The sequence below is a fragment of the Cygnus atratus genome, chromosome 19 (assembly GCF_013377495.2).
Source record: "Cygnus atratus isolate AKBS03 ecotype Queensland, Australia chromosome 19, CAtr_DNAZoo_HiC_assembly, whole genome shotgun sequence".
NCBI classification, from domain to species: Eukaryota; Metazoa; Chordata; class Aves; order Anseriformes; family Anatidae; genus Cygnus; species Cygnus atratus.
In genome coordinates, this window is record NC_066380.1 from 1,586,968 (window position 1) to 1,604,300 (window position 17,333).

The following is a 17,333-nucleotide window of genomic DNA, read 5'->3' on the forward strand; positions in this document are numbered from 1 at the left end:
GCGCGGCCCGGCCCCGGCCCCGGCCCCGGGGCAGCCCCAGGCCGAGCCTCCCGCCGCACGGGTCTCGCCCCCGGAGCGCCGGGCAGCGCGGAGGCGCCGAGGAGCGCCCCCCTTGCCCCAGCCCGCCGAGGGCCGCCTGCCGCCGCTCGAGGCCCGGGGAGCCCCGCGGGGTGTCCCCGCGCTTAGGGCGGCGGGGCTGCCTGCCGTCGGCCCGGCTGGAGGCGTTGCGTGTGCCCGGGAGGACGAGGCGCCCCGGGGGACGGCCGCTCGGCCCCTCGCGAAGCACGGCACCGACCCACCGGACCTGGCGGCGGCGGGAGCTGCCCAGACACCGGCCCAAAGTCGCGCCTGGAACCAGCGGGGCTTCACGCTTCAGGTCACCGAACTTCAGCCAAGTGTTACCGGAGCCGCACGGTACCCATCCCGGCGCAGCGACTGATCCCCGCCTTCCCTAAAGTACGGGACGTTTTGGGTACCGCCCGTGCTGGGAGATGTGCCCCCAGTAAGGCAGGCGCGGAGCGTTGCTCGCTTCACACCCTGGGCTCCGCCACGTCTTGCTGGGGAGCAGCATCGCGTCGCCCCTACTGAGGCGATTCGTTGTGCACATCCTCCTCTGGTGCTGCTATCCCCAAATCTGTTAGTACCAGTCCCATTCTGGATCACACAGTTGGTTACAGACACTTTGGAAGTGGGAAAGGTCACGGATTCTTACGCTCCGTCTGACATCGCGGACTATCTAAAAGATGCTGTATTTTTTATGGAATTAAAAAGCGATATTTAATACAGCTGTATTGCCCAAGTGGCCGGAACCAGTAATACCAATAGCATGCTAAAAAGGCATGGCATGACCTCCAGTTCACGGGCTATCTCTGATTATCTACTTAATGGATATACAAACACGAGAAGACATCCAACCCTTGCTACCAAAACACAAGGAGAGTAACAGAATGTAAACACAAAGCTGCTAATGTACACACTGACACATGAATGACATTTACATTGTTCAGAATAAAATCCAGGGTATCCTTGAATAATGAGCAACAGAAAAAATGCTACAGCAAAGTAATCTTTACAATCAACTGCGGACTCATTTGAAACGAGTTTTTTTCATTAAAAAAAATGGTGCAGCTAATAATAAAGTCTTTTAACCTGTATTTTGTTATAGGTGACAGGTGAACAAATCACAGGTCTTGAGTTTCTCTACCCTGCCTCTCTTGGTAACGTCATCTCCAGTACCATCTGCTACCTACCAGACAAACAGACCAACCACATAATGAGGTACCAGCTTCCACCCAGCTACCGTGACTAAATCAGAACAAAAGATTCAACGCCTCCTTCAACAAAGGAACACAAGTCTAAGCTGTCTTTGCTAATTGCTGGGTTTCAGGTTGTCTGTTACAGATTTTAAGTGAGCTACAAACTTCCATCAGATACTTAGAGCTGTTGGATAAAGGTACTAAGAATGAAAGATAAATGGAAGCAAAAGGTAAGAGAGAAGAGAAGAAAGCTTAGAAAATAAGTAACTACTTATGGTAATTTAAAGGCTGTGGAATAATATAAACATGAAAGACCAGGGGGCAGAGTGATTGATATCTCATATGTTTTTGATGCCCCTACGGTTATTAGACTGCAATATATGGGAACATACAATAAACTATGAATTAAAATGTAATTGTAGCTTCAGGCGTCTTCTTCATTGTCTGCTGTGGTGTTATGTCTTCATGCACCGTGATTGACAAGGTGTAATTAATCATCTTACTCAGTTGTAAATATGGGCACCCTTCACAGTAGGCATCAGGAAGTGTGTACCAGCAAAGGAAGCAATAGTTGACGCTGATATACCATTAAATCAAAATCAGAACGCTTATATGTTCAGAAATGTGTGTTTGGTGTGATGCTGTTATCATTTATTTCTAAAATACTGTACCAACAGATTTACTTGATTTGCAAGTTAACTACAACATTAACTGGTTTTATTTATTTTGTCTCTTCTTCATTTTTATAGGCAATGATGTTGTTCTCCTAAAATGTGAGACAGTTTGCTTCTTGTCAGCAAGTGGAGCTCAGCTCAGCTCTTCATCTCCCTGAGCTGCTGGAGACAGACTAGCATGCTTCAGATTTACTTGCTCGATAGACTGACTTGAAATGATTCTGGGAAATGATTGCTCCATTCATATATCACTTTTTGCGCTTCTTGTATACCAAGTGAGACACTTTGGGTGATTTTAAAGTGAAAGAAAATAATAAAATAAGCTTATTAACAAACACCATTCAGTTTAAAAATAGGACATTTCTTGTCACAGATGCTGTCCCCAAACTGGAAATGAGCGTATTAATAAATATGTTTTTAGTATTCCAGGGTAAGAAATGTTTAGTATCTGTTTCTTTTTCTAAATGATTGCTGTCCTTACCCAGTAAGTGCAAAAATGGTGCGTGAGTCACAGGAAATTTAAGTGGTTTGTCTTGGGAAGATTTGGTGGTATGCATTTTTTTGACGCACATAGAGCTGTTGAATGAATAATTGGCAACCTATTTAATGTCCTTTGCTTTAAAGCTGTCGAGTACATTTGCTGTTTAAAAAATGTCTTTCAAAGCTGTTAAATATGTAACAAAAAGAGGTTGCTATCACCATTCTGACATGAACAAAGCCATACAGTGAGCTGCCCGAGGTACCTCCAGCATGGTATTAATTACAAACGCAATAAAAAAAGAAAATTTGCAAAGTTCTCAAATTCCGTTTCTTTGCAGTATCAGCTGATGAATGTTTTATAAAAACATACAGTAAAAATCTCAGTCCAGGAATTAGCCGTTAATTATTACCTAAGCCAAGCACTTGGGGGAGAGCAGGGAATCTGTTGGATCTGTAATTTCGCCAGTTAGCCCTGACGAGTAAGATCTCTAGCTGTCTCAGAAGCAAACCGAGCTTAAAACAGTAATACACTTCCAAGAAGATGATCGGCTAAGAATGTGCTTTATTTTGATTTGAAAAACTGTCAATCATAGGTAAAAAAGAGCAAATAATGTTTTTATACAATACGAGCTAATTGTTTTTGTCTGATAAACCAAGAATATGCAGGAAAAATAAATAATGAAGTTTAAAAGGAAAATACTCAGAATGTTTTGCCCAGATGTTGTGTAGAGATTGTTTGTCGCTGGTACAAGCAGTAGATTTCAGAAAAATATGCAAGCATGTATCTATATGTGTGAGAGAGAAATAAGATACCCATAATCTTACATATTTCAGTTTATATAGCCACAGCTATTTAAACAATTCCAAAACTGCCTCTACGGGTGTTAGAGAGGGAGGGAAATCTTCAGCCACATGATCTTCTCTCCAGAGTCCTGTTAAATCCACTGAACTTAAAACAGAACAAGAAGTGTGAAATATGGGTTTGAACATGTTATGTCAGAAATGTAAAGGTTGGAAGCCTTTTTAGTAACTGATATTAATATTGTATTAAATGTTATGAAAAGGTAGGTGTTGGAGAGAAGGGCTGGGCTCATGTGCAATTTTGTCAAGGTTTTTATCTGTGATTATGATTCCAGATGTATCTATTCCCTGAGGAGAAAAATGAAGTAAAGTTGGCATGTGACATGTGTTTTAAGGTGTTTGGCACAGTTTCCCAAAGTGATGACAAAATGTTCATTTTTATTACTGTGAATTGGTAAAGAAAATATGATTCTGAAGGTCAGTGGCTGTGTATTCAAGATAGCTGTGGAGAGTTATTTTGGGGAACATGGATTTTTGGTGGTGTGTTTAGATTTAATTGCCTGACTCGAGCTTCTACCATAGTAAATAATAATTTAAATAGAATATTTTTTACAAAATATGATTTTTTAATTACTGCTAATTCAATAAAATTCATGCACAGAATATGGTAAAGATTGCAAAAATGTCTCTTTTTGAATCTGGTGGTGTAGCTGCTTCTTAATGATTTGTTTTTAATCTAATTTATACTGACTAATCTGGTTGCTGTACAGTTAAGAGCTGAAATAACTGCAATAAGGCTCTTTGTCGCAGAACAGTTGTTAAATAGATGGATTTTTATTTTTTTTAAACAAAGTGGTGAAGGTAGCTTTGTTGGTGAAAACTATTTTGTCTAAATGCACGTTAAGACTTTAGAGGGGAAAGTTCCTATGATTACCCAGCTCCCCTTCTCTCTTCCCTGCAAAGCCCTTCTGCGTGTAACAGAATCAGTAATTCCATGCTGACAGCAGGGCACCCAGGGCTACATTACCAGGCAAACACTCACTCATAAACATTTTACAAGTTCAATACCAACCAATCCTGGCGGTTTGGGAGGCTGCCCTGATTGGGTATATCATGGATTTGGTAAACACGGCTACATAACAAAAATAAGGTTTGTAGAGAAAGAGTCCAACTGTATTGCCTCTGTGGAATAATCAGAGACGAAGAATATGATTAATTCCATATTTTATAAGTAAACTTCCACAGCTCTGTGTCCATCTGCAAATATTCAGAGAGATGTGCTCGATACATTCCTTTCTGTTCCACAACCACATTTCTTTGTGAATTTAACCACATCAGAAAGCACTTTGGATTTCTAACACAAATATTAGATGCATTTAATGTAAGGAAGCTTCCTTTATTGGAGGTGATTGGGAACATTTTGTATTTTATAGGTATATTTAAGAGGTTAGCAGTAGGGGGGAATCGCCTGTGGAAAATCTGTCTACAGCTGAAATTTTTAGATGCAGAAGTGTTGCTGAAATGCCTAAATACATTCACATTCTTATATTAAGTAGCTCACAAGAGTATCCTGTCAGATACCAGATACTTCTTTATTTATTTATTTTTAAGTTGAATAGGGTTATTTTCAGTAGGATATACTTGTTTTCATTCTTCTGTGTGCAATTAGAAGATTTGCATTCTCAAGGGCTTTACTGTTTATCTACAATCTTATTTTCTTTTGTATAATCTTCTGCAACTTTATTTATCTTCAGTGCATGCATGAGAAGCATAAAGCTACTCATTTCTTAGTAAATTACTGATATGATTTACAAGTTTGCACAGAGTAATTTTCCATGGGGTAATTTTTCTCGACTATAAAATAGCTATAATTAAAGAATGCCAAAGGTTTAAGTATTTTATAGTACAATTTAGAAGTCCATTTCTGAAGTCCTTGTTTTTATATTTTAGATTTAGAATCCTATTTATACTTCAGTATAAGAAAAAATAATATGGAGTGTCTGAAAATCAGAACTCTGGTATTTTTCAGATATTGAAACGTGCCTGCCTAATGAGAGCAGAAGACTTGCTCCCTGGATTTATTTAAAAGCAGTACTTTTACATATTCATAAATTAAAATGGCAGTTTTCAATGAGATACTTATTACTGTTTTACTTGTTATTTGCAAGATACCTGACCATTTAATATTTGTCCTTTATTTCTCTGAGCTGATCTAATTGCACCTCTCTATTTTGCATTTATTTCTCTTTGCAAACACTACATTATTCACTCTCTCCTGTGCTTATTAAACAGTGCCACCTGCACCAAATGAAACAAAGCTTCTCCATCAATCTATCCCAGCTAAAGCACCCTGACTATATATTATAATTAATTGAAGCTCAATTGAACACTTGAGTCTGAACTAGATACAGTAACCTGGAAAAAAAAACGTTAAAAAATTAGGATGTACTTTAAAGAAATCTTTTAAATGAAAATGTTCACTCAAAACTGAGAACCTAACCTTGTACCAAGCACTCTTCATCATCTCCGCACAGTACCTCAAGTAGCAATTAGCAGGTCCTTTAATTAATTAACTATTCCCTGTACATCACAGGGATTTTTGTGGCACTAACGTCATCCTTCGTAAGTGAATACCAAATCCAGTCAATATTTTGTCACTATAAATCCTTATCTGGACTACCCGAATGCCCACCGCATGTCTCTGGAAAAATGATTTGAAAACACAGCAAGCAGGTATGGAAAGCAGATGCAAACTTTACAGGACTAGCCTAGGCAATTAGAATAGATACAGCTGAAAGGGGAGAGGTAAATGCAGAGTATCTCATGTGTAAATGCTCGCAATCAGAAGAAATCAGATAAGACACAAAGTGAAATAGAAATGATGAATTCTTACAAATACAGTTAAGTAAAATTATCTTACAAAAAAGCTGAATGTATATTCAGAGGGCTGTGGGCTTTGCTCACTGTGCTGCTTATCTTTAACACTGTCTGCTCTCAGACAAGAACAGATTAATTAAGTGGCAGGTCAGACACAAGAAGGTGAAAGGGCATTTCCAACCAATCGCTGACATTTCACCAATTTTATACTTTGCAAACTTTTTATGTAAGTATATATGTGGCTGGTTGTTTTCAATGCAGTTCTCCTTTGGAGAAATCCTAAGTGGCTTTAAGGGAATTAACATCCGAAAATGAGATACAAGGTATTGCTGGTTTTACAATTTACAAAAGATGCGGTATGTAAATTTGTTTATATAAATATGTATAAGATACATGACTATGAGGCTATGTGTGTGTGTGTGAATGAACATATGTGTGTATATCCATCTCTCTATTTGTAGCTTCAGACACAGACATATGTTATCATTTCTTAGAGGCAAATATCTGCAGAAATAATTCTTTGTGTTCAGTAGTTTTCTTCAATGTGTAGTAAGTTTATCTTAACCGATCTCTGTGTTCAGGGAAGATCTTGTGAATTTATGCAATGTACAGCATAATGAAATCAAATAAAGTATGCCTTATGATTTTGCAAGAATTATACGTCAGCATTTTCTTTCAATGTATGTAATATTTTGAACTAGGGAACAAACTTGATAGTTAATTTTAAAATAAAAAATATTTATATATGGTGGACTTGAAGAAATAGACACTGTGGAAATATCAAGTAATAAAAAAGGAATAATTATTCAGATAAGTTGGGATTTTTGCCAAATGACAATATAATAAGAAAACATTTAATTGGAAGTACTCATGAGAAGTAATATTTATTCCACTACCAACAGACAGTAGCTGCACCCCCGTAGGATTTGCTATTTTGTAAGAGTAGCAGAAATTTCCATTTTTACCTCATGGATTCTTTTAAATCACTGTTACTGCTACTTCAATTAAAAAAATTCTGGCATGCTCAAAATGTTAGGTAAAATGCAAAGGTCAATGGATAAGCTATGATTGTATCTCTGCTTTTGCTGTATAAATCTGCTCTTATCAATAATTCACTATTCATGTTCTACAAAGACTACGTGTTTACATTTCTGAATTAGCATTTAAATTTTAACAAAGGTAATTAAAAAAAGGAAATACTAATCTCTGCACTTGAAGTCCTTATGTCATCATTTACTACACATTTTTTCCAATAGATTTGGCAAATGAATACTCTGTTTTGATACATCAATCTCAAACAAAGGTGGACTCTGGTGCAATTTTTCACTGTTCATTCCCCTGAATCTTTTGGGATATAAAGAATCATGAACAAATACTTAACAGTCTGATCAATAATCATTGACCGTTTTGAGCCCCTCATACCCTAACAAGCACAGCTTGATCATGTATATTTGATCATTGTAAAATTTCAAAGCACCTTGATACAGCAGAGCAAGTCTTTCCAGGGTATCTTTTTGTTGTTCCATAAAGTACATATTTCCCATGATTTAGCTTTACCATTAATGGAAACTTACTACACATATCTGATGAAGCACAAGATCATTAATTTCAGTGTTATATATCCCCAGCTTTTCTATCAATGTCAAATAGAAAATACAATCCTAACATTTAGGAGAGGGAACTCTGGATGTGCCTATGGATTCAATGGACCCCAGAGTGCAAATCTAAAAAGCCCCATCGTTATAAATCTTGCATTCCTGTTAAGTGTTGGCATGCACGTTACACTGAGGTGTGTTACGTTTATTTTAGGGGAAATATTGTAGTAAAAACCTTTCCCTTGGTATCCTTTGAAATATATGTTCACATATTTATAAATTTAAAAAATAACTATACAAGCTCACAGCTGTGCTAGCCCTTATTAACATCATGTAAAGAGATAAAGATCTTAGTAAAATTACTTATAGTGAAAAATGTCTTTGCAGAACTTTATTATTGTTTGCAATTCCACTTCCAGTGTTTTTCACACAGGAATTTCAGATTATCATTAAAATATAACATCGATGCTACATTTGTATAGCTGCCTTTTCTGCTTATAATCATAATGTTTATTCTAACTTTCTGGGCTTATTATTTTAGACAGATATCAGTTTAATTAGCTTAAGCTGTCATACTCTAATAAATACAGACGGGTTGCCTGGTTCGGGAGGAGGAAGGTGGCTGCAGATTTCAGAAGCAGAGACAGTTAATGCTTTGTACATTATCATGTAAACAGCAAAAGGACAAAAATAATTACCTGATAAACTTTCCATTTCTGACACTCCCCTATATTCTTTCTGACCAATTTTTCTATAGAAAATCCATTCAGATTAAGCAAGTCCTCTAAATATCTGCAGCATCTGCTGGTTCAGACACCTTCCTTTATGCAGAGTACCATTTTCATATGATAATACATGTAATATGATATAGAATGACAGAATGCATGACAGTTGCCCATAATACATAGAAAGTCACTCAAAGGACAGAAGCGACATTTGGATAATTAGCATCCATTGGGCAGTCAATCATGCGAATAGAAAAAACTGAACAAAACCCACAATGGAGTTAGAAAACAAAAGGGACCCTAGCCAGTCTCAGGATTAACTGCTCTAAAGCGATCTAAATGCTTTTGTATCTAAAGAACTGAGGCTCCCAGGGCTGCCCTGTTCCCCTCTAGATACCCAGGGAACTAATTGTGGCGATCAAAGTTAAAGCATTCTCTCTTCTTTATAGACTGTTAAATACACAGAAAAATTATTTCTCCATTCGTGTTCATTAAACTATTTTAAAGTTAAAAAACTGATGCCATGTTCTTTTGCCAAGTGAAATGAGCTAGAGTATTGAGATTGTCCTGCTTTTATGGGAACACAACAGCCCATTTAATTTAAAGTCTGCCTTTGTTTGATTAATATTATTTTGCTGTTGTCCTGTCTGCTATCTCTTTCTTTTTGGATAACGAAGGCAATTGTCATTAAAAAGTCTTGTGTGAGAAAAACCTGAAAACAGTTAGGAATGACAATAGTAATAACAAAGCCCATGAACAAAATTAAGCAGGAAAGGTCTCATCATTTCTTAGTAACTGCCCTTTTATAAAATAAAATACTTTTTCATTCAATATATGCAGCTCAGATTATTTCCTTTCCCCAGATCAGTTGGAAGATGAGGGCAGCCTCCTTTAAAGCTCCATCTAACAGAAGAGAGAGAAAGACATACAGAGAGAGCCCCAGGATGTGGAAAGTCATGAAAATACCTACCCTGGAGACAGTATTCCCATAGGATCCTTTTCATACAAATTCCAACTTGCCTAACGCCCTTAATGAATGAAATAAAGAGAGAATTCAGAAAGGCCCATGCTGATGGCTCCTGCTGGAAAGTGTGTGGTTTGAGGCATAGCTGCAGCAGTTCTGGGAGGGAATCGGCTCCGGTCCCCATCAGCCAAGCAGACAGGAATCACTGGGGCGAAATCTTCCCCTCTCACACATTTGCAATTGACTTGAAATAACATCACAACACCTTTGGATAATTGACGCCTTCTTACCTTTCGTTGTCCTTTGTAATTAATATTTGTAGATCTAGAGGTTTCTCCCAGCCACAGATAACAGGAAGGTGGAAGGGGTGGGGAGAGAGAGTGTGTGTGCGTGCGTGTGTGTGCGTGAGTGTGAGAGAGAGAGAGAGGGGGAGAGAGAGGGAAAGGGAAGGAGAGAGGCTTTGGTTGTTCGTCTGGGGGGGAATGGCGCGCTCCCGTATTGCTCTGAATGTGTATTTGGGGCTTTGTAAACCTCTAGAGCTCTAAAGGCGAGATGGAAAGTGAAAAGTGTGACGAGCTGGATCTCCCCTGTCGGTCGTTATACGGTTTCAGCAGCGGTGACCCTCAACCTTTTTGCTCTGTGTCAGCCACAACTTGAGTCCCCTTGCCCTGCTGCTGTGCCAGCGTCAAAATGTAGGGAAGGAAAAAGGGACAGCAGAGGTAAGGAGGCAGAGAGAGATTGAGATCAGGGCTTTTCGCCCAGTCAAATGGGCCTCTGGTGACAAATCAATCACGGCCTGTTCAAACCAATGATGCTGCCAGTCTCCAGCTCGCCAACCCCTCCACAACCTCCCCCAGCTCTTCCTGGCTCCCGTACATGACACTCAGCTGATGGCTGGGGCTCCAGTCAGAGCAGGGCTGCTTTTTACAGGTTGATTTGGTCATTAGCATCGTTCCTGCTCCATCTCCCTCTTGCTCGGTCCTTACCTACCATCCATTTATTTATCAAATATTGAAAAGTAGTATTAGAAGGGGGATTATGGCACACAGAAACACTTGTAAATACGTTCATATATTGCCTCGTTAAAAGTACCTATATTTATTTGTTCATTTCATTTTATACACTTAGGAGTAGCTACCTGTTTTAATGGAATTAGCAGATCTGATCAATGTGATCAGGAACAAAGACAGTAGGCCTTAGCAGCTCCTCGGTGCACCTCCTCCCTCCCTTTATTTGGTTTACACTAGTAGAACTGGCTTCAGTATTTTTTCTATACACACATAGGACATGAATTATTTTTCAATTTTTTTTTTTTTGGCATTTGCTAAAATGCAATTTTTAAGTCCCTTTTAAATCCACGAGGCATATCCTCAGCTGGAACAAATCTGTATTGCCACTGAAATTTCATAATTCAAGGAGTGTACGGTGATCATACACTAAATACGGTAGAGCAACAAACAAAAAATACTACTAAATCATAATAAATAGTTCTTTCAATAATGGCTTTCATCTGAATATCATAACATCTTTTAAAATGGTTAAAAAAAGAAACAATAATATAAGAAGAGCACTTAAAAAGTTTAGGAAGAACAAAGTACTCTTTTGCTGGCTTTGTGATCTTAGGGATTGCACTCTCCGTTCCTTCCTTTTCTCTCCCCCTGTCCCCCCAGTCCCTAATACCACGGGGAAAAAAGTCAAAATAGGATCTTAACAGAGCGTATATAGCTCTTAGTTCTCTCTAACCTTAGTCCCTGGAATAAAATCCTCCTACGGACAAAAAATAATAATAATAATTGCACATTAAGAATAAGGCAAAGCCCCTCTCTTGTCTTCAGTGGCAACCTCTTAGTTTAGAGATATCTCATATGTGTAAGTCAGGGGTGTCAGCCTATGTTTTTATTAACCAATTTACACGCTGGCCAGCGAGAGCGACCGGCCAGCCTGACATCCTGCAGTGGGAAGGAATGGTGATGGAGATGTGTTGAATGGAGCTGAGCTCGTGCAGGCTCTGTAAAGAAAGCTTGGGCAAGAAATAGCAGCATGAAAAATATAGCACAATATACTAAAAAATGTCTCCCTATCTCCTTTCTAATATGACTGAACTCTGAGAAACTGAAGTGAAGTGCATTGCAGATAGCAGTGTGGGGTGCTGAACAGCCTGTAGCTGGAGAGTGCTTCGGTCTTTATCTTCAAAGCTGTCCTGTCAAATACAAGGTCTTTTAAACATCAGAGGGATAAAGTTTCTGATTCTGAAGGGTTCGTTTTCCTCTTGGTTTTCCTCAATCAGAAGTTAAGCCCATACGACCCCCACAGTAAGCTGGCTCCAGGATTGCTGCCCTGCTACTTGCCCCATGATTTGGGGACGCTTGTGTAGAGCAGTCTTGATTTGCTCACTGTTTGTTGGGTTCAGATTTCTTCATGCTAGTTCTTTCTTCCATCTTACATGTCTTGAGGCTTTTGCTGTGTGGCAGTGAATTGAATCTTATGAACTTAAAGGAAAATTGTGGCTGGGACTTGGAGAATATTCATCTGTTGCAGAAAATGCTGAAGTCTAAACATGTGAGAATTGAACTAATGAGTTTTTTTCCTCATTTCAGTCCCTCAGTCTCTTTTTTAGCTACACCTTAATTGCAGTGTTTCCTGAAAACATAATCTTGAAAATTTTAAAATGTATGCCTTCATTTCATTGCTTGTACTTCCTTCTACCAACATAATATAAGAAATTAAGATGATTTACAAAATAATGCGTCTTTCTGTCATCTTACTGTCAATAAATAAGCAGTGCACCTAAATCTAGTTGATATCTAGAATGAAAATTCATTACATTTCTGGAAACTCAAACTATCAGCTCCATGCATTTTAATTAGATTGTCTGTTTTTGCATTTATTACTAATACAGTCCTCTTAACTATGATTTATTTGTTAAACAAAGTGCCATAATCCGTCACTTATTCATCTTAATTTCGGCAAAATTAAAGTAGTCGCTGTTATATTACACCTAATTGCACTTGCAATGAAAAGAACGGAGATGTTAATCAAAATAAATTGAAGATAAACAATAAAATCATTAAATCTTTGCTGCAGTAAGTGTAACTAATCAGTTTTGACTTGAAGCGACCGAACACAAATAATGAATCTGTCAGTGAAGACGCGTTCATTAAATACAGCCTAGTCCGCTAGGGTCCTGCAGGCAGCCTGTAACACACAGCCCCATGCAACCCTCTAGTGCCTCTCTGCTGTTAGGGGAAAGCGAGGCAGAAAGAGGAAATTGTATACCATTTTCAGGACTGAATGGATCTATATATTGCAGTTTGATTAAGTGAAAATGCAAATGCCACAGGTATACAGTAACCCCTGTAAATGCTGTGTCAGCAACAGTGAAAGACTATTTTATTCAGTAACCAGCAGGTCAGAGATTAGAAGAAGGGGGGAAAGGAAAAAAATAGAAATTCAGAGATAGGAAGGATTCAGTTTTAAAAGTTACAGAAGTATTAGTTTTGTAGCAGATAGTCCCTGAAGCTGGTATTGCATTAAACAGATCCGTTTTGCACTAGCACAAGGATTGCAGTCCTCTGCTATATCCGCGGAGCAGGGACAATGCTTGGATTAGTGACAGAAGCTGTTCTTATACTAATTGTCTTTCCACCATTTACCACTTCTGACCTTACTAGCTTATTACAAGCAATGAAATGGGAACTCCAGTTATTTCCAAATACGTTGGTACGCTGGCAAGGAGTCCTGTATCTCAGCAGCCTGGTGAGATGAGCTAGAGCAATCAACACTCCTACTTCAGCTTCTAAATTGTTTACTTAATTATTTCAGCTTCCCCAATGGAGTATTTGTTAGTAATCATTGGTTAGCATGAATTTACATGGCAAGAAGCAATTTTTCTTAAAATAGTTTTCGTGGTACCTCTTCCTCTAATATGAGACAGCAGCTAAGTGCAGACATAAAATCCAAGGAGTGGGCCCGATTCTGTGCTCCTTCGTTAGGTTTACTTAGACTGAGCTATGTATTTTTTTTTTTTTTTGAGCAGCGTCACCAGTTTCTAAACTGCAGGTAATTGTTGTTTTTCTGTGTGGGGGGTTGTTTTGTTGTTGTTGTTGTTTGTTTTTTAATTTTCCTCCCTGTGTTGTATCAGTCATTTTGCTCACTTACAAATCTTACTGGTCTTAGTCTTAATCATTTACTAAACAATATAATTCAGCTTAAAATGTTGACCAGCACAAAGGATGTCTGCCTTGTTTTGGAATCATAACGTAACGAATCAACATTTTATAATTCTAATTCTTTTTGCTGCGTTTTAAACAGCATCCAGTCCAAATTTTACAGCAATAGTCTAACAGTTAATGTGCTGTAGCTGAAGCATATCAGAGAATTACACATTTTTTACTTTGCTTTTTATTATCTATGAATAAGAAATACGCAAGATAACCCACTGCCCTCTGAGCAGGAGGCTAACTTCCGCTCAGTTTCTTCTTTCCTTCTCTCTCTGTATTTATAGTTAATATTTGGGTAGTACTAAGGGAGAATGATCATGGGATAACACGGTTCCACAGCCTGAACTCAGGGCTGGATGAAGACTAAGCAAGTTTTTTACCTCTGTTTTTCTCATGCCAATGTGATTTGCTTTCTGTGAATAGTTAAGCTTGTTTATTTGTTGTTTGGAAAACTTCTACATGATGGACCTTACAGTTAGTTTCTGTTCTGCATCTTTCCAGCATTTATAATGCTTAACTTGGGACTGAACATTTCTCAAGGCACTCATTTAGAATGATTTATATGGGCTTTGCTAATTCAGTGGCAGGTGGGTAATTCTAGAAATTAAATATTGCTTGGTTTTCAGTGATATAACTATAAGCACTTAACAGAAGTAGTAAATATTACTATCCCTAATTTACAGAAAAGGTAATAAAAATACAGACTGCAAAGTGGATGGCAAGAATAGGGCCCAGGTAATGATAAAAAATTAACAAAAGGATGGACCTGATCCTGCATTGCTTAGTTTCTGACTCCTACTGACTTCCGTCAAAATCTACCTTGAATGAAAATGATACAGGGCTCAGGAACTGTATAGGGGCCTGTGTAAAGTTAATCTGAGAATCTTATTCTAGTTGCTTTCAGCAGGTCTCTAAAAAAATTCACCAATACAAGTGGCACTAATTGGACCCCATGTTGGGAGACTTTGCGGAGGAGCTTAGGATTGAATGGGCCTTGGAAACTGAACTCCCTCTCCTATCTAGATACGGCTCCTCAAGGTCACAGTTAAAGCACACCAGGGGGGCAATGCAGAAGAAGGCTGCTTTTTCCTTACTTGTGCTTTACCTTTCCTGCAGCTAGAATACTCCAATATTCAGGTATCTTCATATATCACTTTCTGCTTGGTCTATATTTTAACTACATTGTGTTTTTATTTTTTTTTCCTTCTTCCCCCAGATGTAAAGGGTTTTAGACTTTGTTCAAGCAGAATGTATTTTCAAAACATAGGCATTGATCATACACGCTTATGAACCTGAACGTGCAGGATGTGCATAGTAATTAAGAATGAAGACAACCAGCAGAAACACAAAGATTCATGTTCTCTTTCGCCCCATTCTGAACAGCAGTTGATGGCTAGGTATCTATGTAGAGGCCGCAAGAAGACAAAGTGAGATTTTAGTTTGGATAGGAGGAGACAGGTTTGGAATAAATAAGTAGATCTGACCGTTGGCAATATAGGGATGATAGCTGAATCTGCTTGATAATGAGATTACAGCAAAATAACATTTAGTTAGATGAGGAAGAAGGCAGCAAAAATATAGGTTTGCTACATACCATCTGAAAGCTGGAGAAGTGAAGAAGTGAAGAAGTGATTAGAGATGCAACAGAAGAACCAAGGGTTGGGTCATGGAAATCAGACAAGATGTCAAAAATGAGAACTCAGTTAACTATTCTGAATGATGAAATGTAAAGGAGGATGAAATTGGAATAGTAATTCTCTGCTTTAACAATGAAGTCTATACTGTAGATAGGTAAGACTAACTCTTAGGTACTCAGCTACTTCAGTGATTGTGTTTAAGTACGTAAAGCAATTAATCATTATAGATCTATTAAAACAAAACAAAACAGGTGGACACACTTCCTTGTTTTCATGCATGTGTGCATGCACAATTTGATGGCTAACCAGTCATTTAATCCAGCAGCACAATAACCATTATTTAAGCTCTGACAGAAGGTAGCAAAGGAAGTAAAATAGGAGACGTTCTGTAGAACTAGAAACATATTGAACTGTATCAGAACGTAACTTTGCAGCACACCAATGTAAGAGATCATAATGTTGACAAATGAATAAAATTAATTTGAATTCCAGGACCCCTCACAGTTATGAAAACTTAATTAGGCAAACTTCAGCAACATGTGCTCTTCCCTTCGACCAAATGTTTTTCAGAGTTCAGGATGAATTATTTCAATAAACTACTGGATTTCCTATTGGCTTTTCCATTTTTTCATTTTTAACACGATTCATGACTTATTCAAATTCCAGTTAGTGGAGGCAATTTGGCAATCTCATTGTGTCACTTTCCACAAAGACGTAAAATTTAAACTAGCAATGTTAAAAAGTTTAAACACTGCAAAACAGTAAGTCCTCCCCTCAGATCAAGCCCGAGGATCCTGAAGAGCTCTAGGAGCTTTATAGACTGATTATGAAATAAGTAATATGGAACAACTGGTGGGAAAATTCTGTCTTTACTCCTTTACTCATACCATCCTTGGGTGTCTTTCCAACAGCTCTTGTTTATCTTGTGGATCACCTGAGTCCATGCAAAACCATGAGTATATTATCGGCTCACTTTAAAAACCTCATAATTTTCCCAGTTACTTTGCAGATTCCATAAAACATTTCAGATGGGCAACATCTGACTGTCCAAACTGGAATCTTCTAAATGTGAAAAACAACATCTTCTAGGGCAACAGAGGAAAACAGAAAATGCCACACTGTATCAGCAGTCCGTCTGATCCAGGGACCTGTCCCCATGATGATGAGCTGAGTCCACAGAACTCTTCCCGGGGAAATGCTTCTTAACCCCAGGTAGTTGGGGTGGGGCTCATTTCTGCTTGCATGTCTAGTAGTTAGCATCCTAAAACCAAGCCCTCTCAGTTCTCCGTCCAACAGGGAGAAAGAAGCACTTCCACAGAGAGATGAATCCCATGCATTTTAGGGTAAGATCACAGGCCATGTAGGGTCATCTGTTTCTTTCCACTAATAACAGAAAGTCTCAGACAACGAGCCTAGATCTGGCTCTTTACTATGGCACACCTGAATTTAGGTAAGATTAATCCTATACACTGCTAGTGTACACGTCCCTTAAATTGTTCACACCAAGTAATACAATCGGATATATTCTAATTATGAATATAAATGTCTAGTTGTTTTTACTTTTTTTTTTTAGTGTTTGAATTTCATGACATTGCAGCACGGAACTCACGGGCTATTTATAAGTTGTACTAACAAAGAACTGAGAAAAATTCTCCGTTACTTGCTTCCAGTTGGACTGGGCATCTCATTGCTTTTGCCTGGGATGAGAAGCAGCTCATCTGTACTATCTGTTTCTGTATTAGGTGACGTGTTTACTGGCATAGGTTTTCTCTGTGAATTAATCTAAACATTTTACATTCTCACTCAACTGGAATTATGTGTTTAATAGTTCTATTAATCCATTTATATCCAATGCACCTTTTTCAGACCGGGAAGGTGAGAACTGAGTCAATACTAGAGATGAAACTTTGCATTAAAAAAATCATCATAGTTAATGTAATGTTTGTGGCTATTTTTAAATTTAATACATTTTGCCTGAACAGTGCAAATCCAAGGGAGGTATTCTTCTTCGGAACATATGCTCAGATCTTTTGCCTGAGTTGCTACACTGAATTTCTTGTGATAGCTCCTTGTTCATATAACTTTGTTATTTCTGACAGACATT

At 38.4% G+C, this 17,333-nt stretch overlaps 1 long non-coding RNA gene across 1 annotated transcript; it reads left to right on the forward strand.

The window, feature by feature from the left end:
• The first annotated feature begins 131 nt into the window (after positions 1-131).
• Positions 132-2,715, forward strand: LOC118252305 (uncharacterized). Its single transcript, XR_004780106.2, has 3 exons — positions 132-456; positions 1,166-1,486; positions 2,006-2,715. It is a non-coding gene; the product is annotated as an uncharacterized LOC118252305 (long non-coding RNA).
• Positions 2,716-17,333: the final 14,618 nt, after the last annotated feature.